Consider the following 9,512-nt stretch of genomic DNA (forward strand, 5'->3'; position numbering starts at 1 on the left):
GGGCTCAACTTTTATCCTCCAGACCGTCGCCAGGTGTGGTTGTTCGATGCGGCCAATGAACTGTGCTTCATAAGCTGACCTGTTAGAGTAGGATCCGTTGCTTGATCGGTTCCAAGAGATCACGTTTCTATTATTATTTAGCTATACCGTCTGAACCTTCTCCCACAGTGAGATGAATTGGTGGATTTGATTTTCCGCACTCATCCGTTGAGCGCCTCGCATCCATCTTCCCTCAGTCAAGGCTTCCGAGACCGTCAAGTTCTTCCTCCAGGCCAGCTTAAAAATGTCAGGTGCGATGTCTCTTGGAGATTCTCCCGCAAGCCAACGATCGTGCCAGAACCGGGAGATTTGCCCATTCCCAAGAGTGATTGAAGTGCAAGCGTCAAAAAGTGCTTTGTCCATGCGATCACAGGGAACCTGCGTTCCCTTCCAAGGTCGCTCAACCAAGTCCCACTCACACCACAACCAATGTAGCCTTAGCGATCTGCTGTACAACTTGATGTTCTTGATGCCCAGGCCTCCAAATTTCTTGGGCGTGCAACATTGCTTCCAATTGACCATACATTTCCCTCCGCTAACCTCCTCTTCTCCGGCCCAAAGAAAGCTTCTTCTGAATTTGTCTAGTTTTTTTGAAGCCCACTTGTCCGCAGCGAAGCAAGTGAGGTAATAAGTCGCGATTGCAGTGAGCATCGAGTTAATCAAGGCTAGTCTTCCAGTCCTATTCATCAGCTTTCCTTTCCACGGCTTGATCCTCGCCCTGGCCTTGTCAAGAATGGGTTGCATCTCTGCCTGCCTCGGCTTCCTTGTACTGAGTGGGAGGCCTAAATACTTGCATGGCAAAGAACCCTCCGAGCCCCCAAAGTCCACCAAAGTTTGTGCATGGTCAGTATCATTGCATTTTATCTTGTAGGCTACACACTTCTCCAGATTAACCATTAGCCCAGAAATGTCTCCAAATCTTCTCAGAATCCGTTGAGTGGCCGCCACTTCATGTCTCCTTGGGTTTAAGAATAGTGCCGCATCATCTGCATACATGCTAGTTCTGATCCCGACAGCCTTCCGCTTGATCTGGGAAAGGATTCCTTCCTCGGTGGCCTTAGCAAACATCCGTTGCAGTGGTTCCATCGCTAGGATGAACAACATGGGTGAGAGGGGATTGCCCTGCCTCAAACCCTGCCTGTGGGAAAAGGGGGTTCCTGGGATTCCATTGAGCAAAACTCTGGAAGTTGAAGAAGAAAGCATAATGGCCAGGAGATCCATCCAGCGCTGCCCAAACCCATAGCCCTTCAGAACATCCAATAAGTATCCCCAATTGACCGAGTCAAAAGCTTTGGCAATATCCAACTTAAGAAATAACAGAGGCAAATTCTTAGAGTGTGCTTCCTTCACCACATTCTGTACATAAAGAAAGTTATCCTGGATGCTTCGGCCTTTGATGAATGCACTTTGACTAGCAGAAATCAGTCTTGGTAACTCGGGAGCAAGGCGGGTTGCCAGGATCTTGCAAGCAATCTTTGCAACACTATGCATTAGGCTGACGGGCCTGAAATCAGACGCATGCTCAGCCCCATCCTTCTTGGTAGTAGCACAATATGAGCAGTGTTTAGTAGGTTCCAGTTGGTTCCCCTCAAACTATGGAGCTGGTTGAGTGCATTAAGTAAATCATGGCTAATTATATCCCAACACTGCCTAAAAAAATCACCGATAAATCCATCTGGCCCAGGCACCTTCTCAGAATGCAAGTCAAAAATCGCAGCCTTGAGTTCCTCCATGGAGAAGATGCCATCAAGGTGGGACAAATCGAGTGTTGGCATCTCCAAAAAATCCCAGTTAATTTGCAGCCGGCGTTGCCTAACAGTCCCCATCAGTGACTTGTAATGGTTGAGAAGCATTCCAGCCTTGTCATGGTGATCATGAACCAGCCCGGGTGAACCTCTAAGCGCTGGGATGTGGTTCTTTCTCCTTCGTCCATTTGCCCTTATATGGAAGAGTTTTGTATTGGCGTCTTCAACTCGAATCCATGTGAGTCTTGATCTTTGGCGCCACCTCATTCTCTCCACCGCCGCAAGCCCCAGTAATTTGAGCTTAAGCTCCTTCCGCAGCTTCCTCTCTTCTTCAGTGAGCTCCCTCTCCTCTTGCGCCAAATCAAGTAGAAAGATCAGCTTAGTGGCGACGTTGTAAAGCTCACGAGAATGCCTGGTTTCCTTCCTGTCCCACTTCTTCAGTGCCCGAGCTGTTCTTGACAATTTTGTGTGGAGCACTCTGATCGCATCAGTCGAAGAAACCCCTCTATCCCAAGCACCCTTAACTATGTCAACCAAATCTGGTTTCTTCAGCCAATAAGCTTCAAACCGGAACCCCTTGAAATGCTTCTGATGAATAGGCTTGAGGAACATAAGGCAGTGATCAGAGACGGATGAAAATGCCTGAGTGAGCTGATATGCCGGGAATCTGAGATCCCATTCCTTCGAGACAAGTACCCTGTCAATTTTTGTCAATGTAACACTGTCCCTCTCATTAGACCAGGTAAATTTGCGACCAATCAGGGGATATTCAATTAGTTCCAGGTCTTCAATAGCCCCTCTGAATCTTCCCATCATTTACAAGTTAATATTGCCTCTACTCTTCTCATCGGCCTTCTTGATCAAGTTGAAATCGCCTACCACCATCCAGCAGGGCAAATCAAACTGTTTTAATCCTTTGAGCTCATCAATGAACATCACCTTGTCTGAATCCTCTTGTGGGTCATAGACCGCCGAGATAGTCCACATGTCGTTGTTGCTTTTATCCACTATCTACCTAGTAATTGAGTTGGCTCCATCAGCCAGAGGCTCGTGCGTGATGATGAAATCGGATGTACAGGCGATCAGAATCCCTCCTCTTGTTCCTACAGCAGGCTTGTATATAAAATTATCCCCGAACCGGGGACCAAGAGTTCCAGTGACAATATTCTTGGTGATGGCCGACAATTTGACTTCCTGGAGGCACACTATGTTGCATTGGTGTTCAACAAGGAACATGATGATGGCCCTGCGCTTCGCGGGATTATTAATGTCGCGAACATTCCAGTTCAATAGGTTGTAATCCATTGGGGGAACCAGTACCAGCAATCAACAGGGTAGCCCTCATGGGCCAGGCGGACAGAGCAAAAGCAGGGACTGAACTTGAACTTCAGAATAGCTAGATAGATCACCACAACAGAGCTACAACACGTAATCAAGGCACCCACGATCTTTGACAGTACTTCGATCCACACAGCAATTGGAAAGAAAACTAACATTGGAAACTAGAAGAATGACCAACACTTGCAGACTAACTTTCAGTCAAGCAGCGGCTGCTTCTAGCAACAATTTCTCATGGTCAATGGCCCCCTTAGTCGAGCCAGTGGCCGCAAGGAGGGACGAGACAACCGCAACGAAACCAGAGGGTAAGGGTTGCTTGCAGGCCACCCGGAGCCTCTCCAAGGCAGTGTCACCGGGATCCATGGCGGCAGTGAGCCCCTCCTTCTTCAGAAGCACATGGAGCACTTTGTCCATGGTCGACATCTTGCTTGTTGGCTTGGCCGCCAACCGCCTGCTGGAACGGGTGACCCCAAGTGGTAGGGGGCGATCCACCTCCATGCTCATCCGCGGCGGCGACGGTGTTGGTGTGGGGAGGAGCGGCGCAGAGGCAGGGGAGGAGCACTTCTCCAGAAAGACCTCGACTTGGTCAAGTGCAGGCTGTGTGTCCAGAAGAGCCGATGGCGGTGTGTTGTGGCCCAACTACACTGGGTCGGGCTGGTATAGTTTCGCAGTAACATCCAACCTAGCTTCCATCAGGCCGCTTGGGGCTGTGAGCCTCTGCTCACCCCATCCATCATCATCCTGTGACACCTCCTCAATCCCAACTTGTCCCGCCAGCTCAGCGTCCATCTGGGCGGGGACCATCTCCTCTATCTCCTCTTCCGCCAGCACGCATAGCACTGTCATGGCCTGGCAAGTCAGCCCATCCCCAGCCTGCCTCATGGCAGGAGACATGGGAAAGGAAACTGTGAGCTGGTCTTCTCCCGAAAGGCATTGGTTGGGCACCCCAACCTTCTCTTCTGTCTTCTCCTGAGCCGGTCCAGTTAGGACCGCGGTTAGTGGCTCACCCATTGGTTGAGGTGCCAGCTGAGCCCCACCCCCGGCCGGATCGTCGTTGAAGATTCACATCTTCTCAGTGCCCTCCATCATGCCGTTAGGGGCACCGTCTGCCGCTTCGGCAGCCAGTTGACGGCGTCTTGACCCCTGTGGACTACCGTGGCGGTCTCCATGCACGTGCCCACCATCTCGCCCCTCATCGGGCTCCCTTCCTCTGTAGCCGCGGTTCCCGCCGGCGGCCCCTCCACCAGCCGAGTCAGCAGCTCCGCCGCCACCTTGCCCGCCTCCTTCTCCTCCAAAGGTCAGACGCGAGTGAACAGGGCCTCGCCGAGGTGGAAAGGTGCCATCTTCAAAGTACAGGTTCCAACGGTAGTGCCACTTGGCGCATTCCTCTTGCACCGGAGACGTCACCGATGGGATGACGTTGAAGTTGCGGTTGTAGCTGCGCATGCTTTCGTCACAGGATGCAGGTTGCGCGGTGTAGTCGTGGACTGGGTAGGCCAGCATGCCTACTGGATCGGGGCGGGCGGTGGAAGACCTGTCCGGGGAGCCGGAGAGGAGCTTCCTGTGGAACTCCGGTGAGGCTGGGTGTGGTGGCTCCTCCATCGTCAGGTTGCCCCTCGTTGCAATCTTCGAAGCATCTTACACCCACACCCAAGCGCAGTAGCAGGCGGACTCCTCGCCGAGGCCACGTCGTCTTCGATATGGTCGACGATGGCCGGCACGGGGAAGAGCTGTTCTACCCCAGCCACCGTCCAAGCATGCCTCAGCGGCCCCTCCAGGCACACCCTTGCCTTGAAGGGAAGTTTGATGAAGGTTGCCCCGGCTCGCCTAGACCAGGCAGACAGCCGTAGTACAGCGCCGCCAATGCGCAGAATCGATGCATGGCTCAGTGCAACATCCCGCATGCAGCTGTCGGTGAAGAGGATGAGGAAGTCCCCCGGCGAGAAGACGGAGACGCGCATCCTGGCGCGGGCGATGCCAAACTTCATCGAGGCAGCAACGGAGATGTCCTCGACCGTGAACGACGACCTATTGCCCAGCACCGTCGCCACCACCGCGTGCCGCTAGTGCCGGCGTCTAGGGGACCGACGCCAACACCATCCTAGAGCGGAGGCTGACATCACTCACCGGGTTCTCCATTGCGGCGGGAGCAGCTACCACCGCATCGAGGGATGCAACGCTAGTAGCGGCGTTGCCAGGATCTCCCCCACTGGCAGGAGGATACGACGGGTGACCTGGGGCGGCAGGGATGACCGGTGGAAGCTGCCTGGGGGCGCCTGATCTCAGCTCACACTGGCTGGAGACGTGGCCGGAAACTGAACAGAGAAGGCACCTAGGCGGGTTGGTACAGGAAGCAACTCGATGACGGGAAGAGAGGCAGCAAAAACAGCAGCCCACGGCCCTCGTTAAGAAGAGGTGCTGGATGCGGGAGAGAGGACGCGGCGGAGGAGCACGCGAATCCCTCCCATCAATGCATCTCAACTGCTTCCTCTCGTCCCGCCACCAATATTTCTTCCTGACCTGCTGCCATCTCTACCCTCCTTGATTCCGAGCAGTAGCATGGCTATGCCCAGGAGGAGTGCTCAGCCCATCCCGCCTTGAATGCGAGACGATAATGGAGTGAATCTGAGCTGCAGGGGCTGCAAGCTCGCTTGAATGCGGATCTACAGGAGAAGGCGGGGAGAGCAACACATCTTTGAACGAGACCGGGCAGCGGACTGCCGACGTAGGCAGGGGTGGGGGATGGCACGACTGGTTGGCGAGGAGCCGGCCATCAGGGGGGGTACGGCCGCGCAGCCGGCAGGCGGAGCGGGGGAGAGGAGGCAGTGTCTACACGTTACCACGCATACGATCTCTGAATTACTTAAGCAACATCAACCATTAGGTTCTACCATCACTGGTACCACCTGAAAGTTGGCACATAACTCAGTTTGTTTCCCAATGATAACAGTGTCGTATTATCTTATAGAAATCTCTACTTTTCAAATTCTGTGCTCATGATAAAATTGCCTCATTTACTACACAGTTCATATCGGGTGCCAGTAGTATATTGCAGAATGCAGAGCACCTTGAACCTAGTTATGCCAATGGCGAAGAAGTTTCAACTGTGGTCAATCAAAGCATTCCAAGGCTGGCATGAGTCAAAATATCAGAACCTCAGGCAAGTCTTGTACTCAATGAGACTATGACATGTGGATAGCAAGAAATTACCTGAGTTTTCTAGTTTACAAGGCGCCTTTTGTTCTATTCATGCTAAACTATTTATGTTCTATTCCCAAGGTAGCATTGCCATAAATAGCATGATCATTTATCTCTACCTAGTATTCCTCTGTTCCATTGGTCATTTCTCCCTAGCATCATGTGCTTTTTAGTTGCCACGGATACCATGAAGAAATATAGCAAGTTCCATAATGAAGATGACTTTGCGTTTGTGTGGAACTCATAATTATGCTAAATCTCATGGTAAATTAATATCTGGATGAATATTTACAAATTATGTAGTTGTTAAATGCTCACACATTTGCACACACTACGGTAATAACAAACTAACCGTTGTTAAGTTATAGATTTTCTTTTCTGTACGAGATGGAAGTTTGATTAATAAATAAGAGCAACCTTTACTGAGCAACATAGAAAAGATATGACATGAAATGAATCGGGCATAAGATTGAAACATTCATCAGCGGTGCTATCTTGATGAAATTCAGATCTTAGACTGAATATTTAAAAAAACAACCACTGGTACAACGAGGTGCTATACAAACGATTTTTAACCCCTTTCCGCGACGACATTTGGAACCATCGCCAAGTGAGTGGGCGATAGGGGGGTCCTTCCCACACGACCCAGAAATCATCGGGGATATGCCCTCCTGGCACACACGCTCGGTAAAATAAGGTCGTGTGCGACTGGCGAGCGCTCAAATACGGTTATACGTACAGTAGTGCTAAAAATAGAATTATACATGCGAAATCATTTCCGATCGTAAGTACATTCCACACAGTCAGTCCCCGCTAAACATTTTCGTTCGTATATAGATCCCACACATTCGCTCCAAGGAAAACGTTTCTGTTCGCAGGTACATCACACACAATTTTCCCCGCTAAATCGTTTGTGATAGCGTTTCCATTTCACATGGTATTAACAATTTTATCGTTTGCATTATTGAATGCATCACACACAGTTTTAATGTAGTAAACGTTTGCGCCAGTGGCCTAACGCAAACAGTTTTCAAGAGAATGTCGTGTGTGATTGTTCATTAATCCAACACAATTTATTCCTAAAAACTGTGTGCGTTGCCAGAGGTCATCGCCCACGGTGTTTTCTCAATAACCGTTTGCAATAGAAAAACCCAATTAGCAGGCTAATTATCCTATTATTAATAATCCATTTATTAATCTAATTGATATTTCATATTAAGCACACAATATATTTCATTTTCATAATTGTAATACATCCGAGCACAACATCATATAGCTTTAGCACTCAGCTACCCCATTACACAACTACACCAACACCAAGTTTCACATGCAACATCCATAACCTTTCGAAATTAGCATCATAGACGGTACATAGACAGATGTATCTCATCTGGAAAACTGCTGAAGCAGAAGGCGAATATTGAGCCTTCATTGATGTTGAAGGTCTTTGCAACTTTAGGCTAGTGCGCGTGGATGATTGACCATCCATCCTTTGTCCTCTTCAGGAACACTTCAATATTGAACCGTGGGTGTTGTATAAATACCTTCCTCGCCTCTTGACCATACAGGTGGTTTGAGAGGTAATCATCAGTGATCTGCTTTGGAAATGCCTGAAAACAAGGATGTGCATAAATATCTTCTCTATATTAGAAATGCGACAAAGGACTAAAAAGGCAAATTATAATAGTTAGTACCATCCTGTAGTGAACTGATGTCTTCTTCATTGTGCAGACAAAGATCTTGTTGTTTTTTGTCACTAATTTCTTTATCCTAACAATTTTTCTGATTTTTTTGACTTGACTGATATCCATGGACAACTCATTTCCCCATATGCAAAAAGTGCCGAACAGTGGGTCAAAACCTCTGACAGCAGGACCTACATGTGCAAGACCAAATTGTTAAAAACCTAAATATTAGAATGATTCCTGCAATTGCACAATAATGTGCTATTAGACAAAGGACCATGCATGTGCAAACCTCGATTGTAAACCTCAGTGCTTCCCATTGTTTCCCTGCAACACATATAAGGTACTTAGTCATCAGGTTAAGTAAGGGTTCGCATGCTATCAGTAAAATATGTTGATGAAAAATAAGCACATTGCAGATTCATCATATTAATTCAAGCCACATGAAAACCTCATTTATCCAAACCAAGCATGATTAAGAACTAGGAAATATAGCACTTGTATATGTTTGTCATGTATTAAGTGCAGCCAAATTCAATTTATTCCTCACATGCACAACAATACAAAATTCTACCCACTACAATTGGACATTGCATTGCAGAATTGAGCCAAACAATTAACTAAATACAACAACAAATGAACCAAACATTAACTGAGCACCATATTGCACAATATAACATACTCCTAATAGAAGATCAGACAGTTAACCAAACCAAGCATGCTTGACAACTTGGAAATATAGCAATTGTATTTTTTTCTCATGTATTTTGTAAAGAAAAATTCAATTTATTTCTCGCATGGAAGACAATACAAAATTGCACCCTAAAGAATTGAACATCATATTTGTAGAATTGAACCAAACAGTTAACTGAACACGACAACTAATTAACCAAACAGTTAATAGGTGAGCACCACATTGCATGACATATAGAACATACACACCAGAGCAACAGATTGCATGGTAAAAGTAGATAGCACAATTCACTAGAATTTGTTAAGGAAAGGCAATAGCTAGCAAACTGAACATGGGTCCTTATAGTGAGATAATAAGACAAGCTAGTCCTCATTGTCGGAGATATCGATTGGCTCCTTGGACATGGAAGAGGGTGAGGCCTCCGCATCATGGGTGTCCACGAACTGTCGTTTAAAGCAGCCAACCGCGTCGCGTCATCGGCACATGAGGCATCGACGGTGGCCTCGACGGCGAGGTGCACCTCCAAGATCTGGGGATTGGCACGAATGGCAGCCATCGCGACCTCATCTGTGCGTGCGGCCACGATTTGCTTCTCCGCTGCCAAATGCTCCTTGAGATCCTGGCTATACTGCATGCACCATGGCTTAGGGCGGCGCTTATTTGGTGGAGGGGTCGATGATTTGGGTGGAGGGTGTCGCGCCGGAGGTCGGGGCATGTGGGATGTGGAAGGAGGAATAGGATGGGGGTCGAATGTGGATTACCTGCCTGGATAGATGAGGCCGAGCAGCGTGAAGGAGGGTCGCCGACGAGGAG

Source organism: Triticum aestivum, chromosome 5A (assembly GCF_018294505.1).
Source record: "Triticum aestivum cultivar Chinese Spring chromosome 5A, IWGSC CS RefSeq v2.1, whole genome shotgun sequence".
In the NCBI taxonomy this organism is placed as follows: Eukaryota; Viridiplantae; Streptophyta; class Magnoliopsida; order Poales; family Poaceae; genus Triticum; species Triticum aestivum.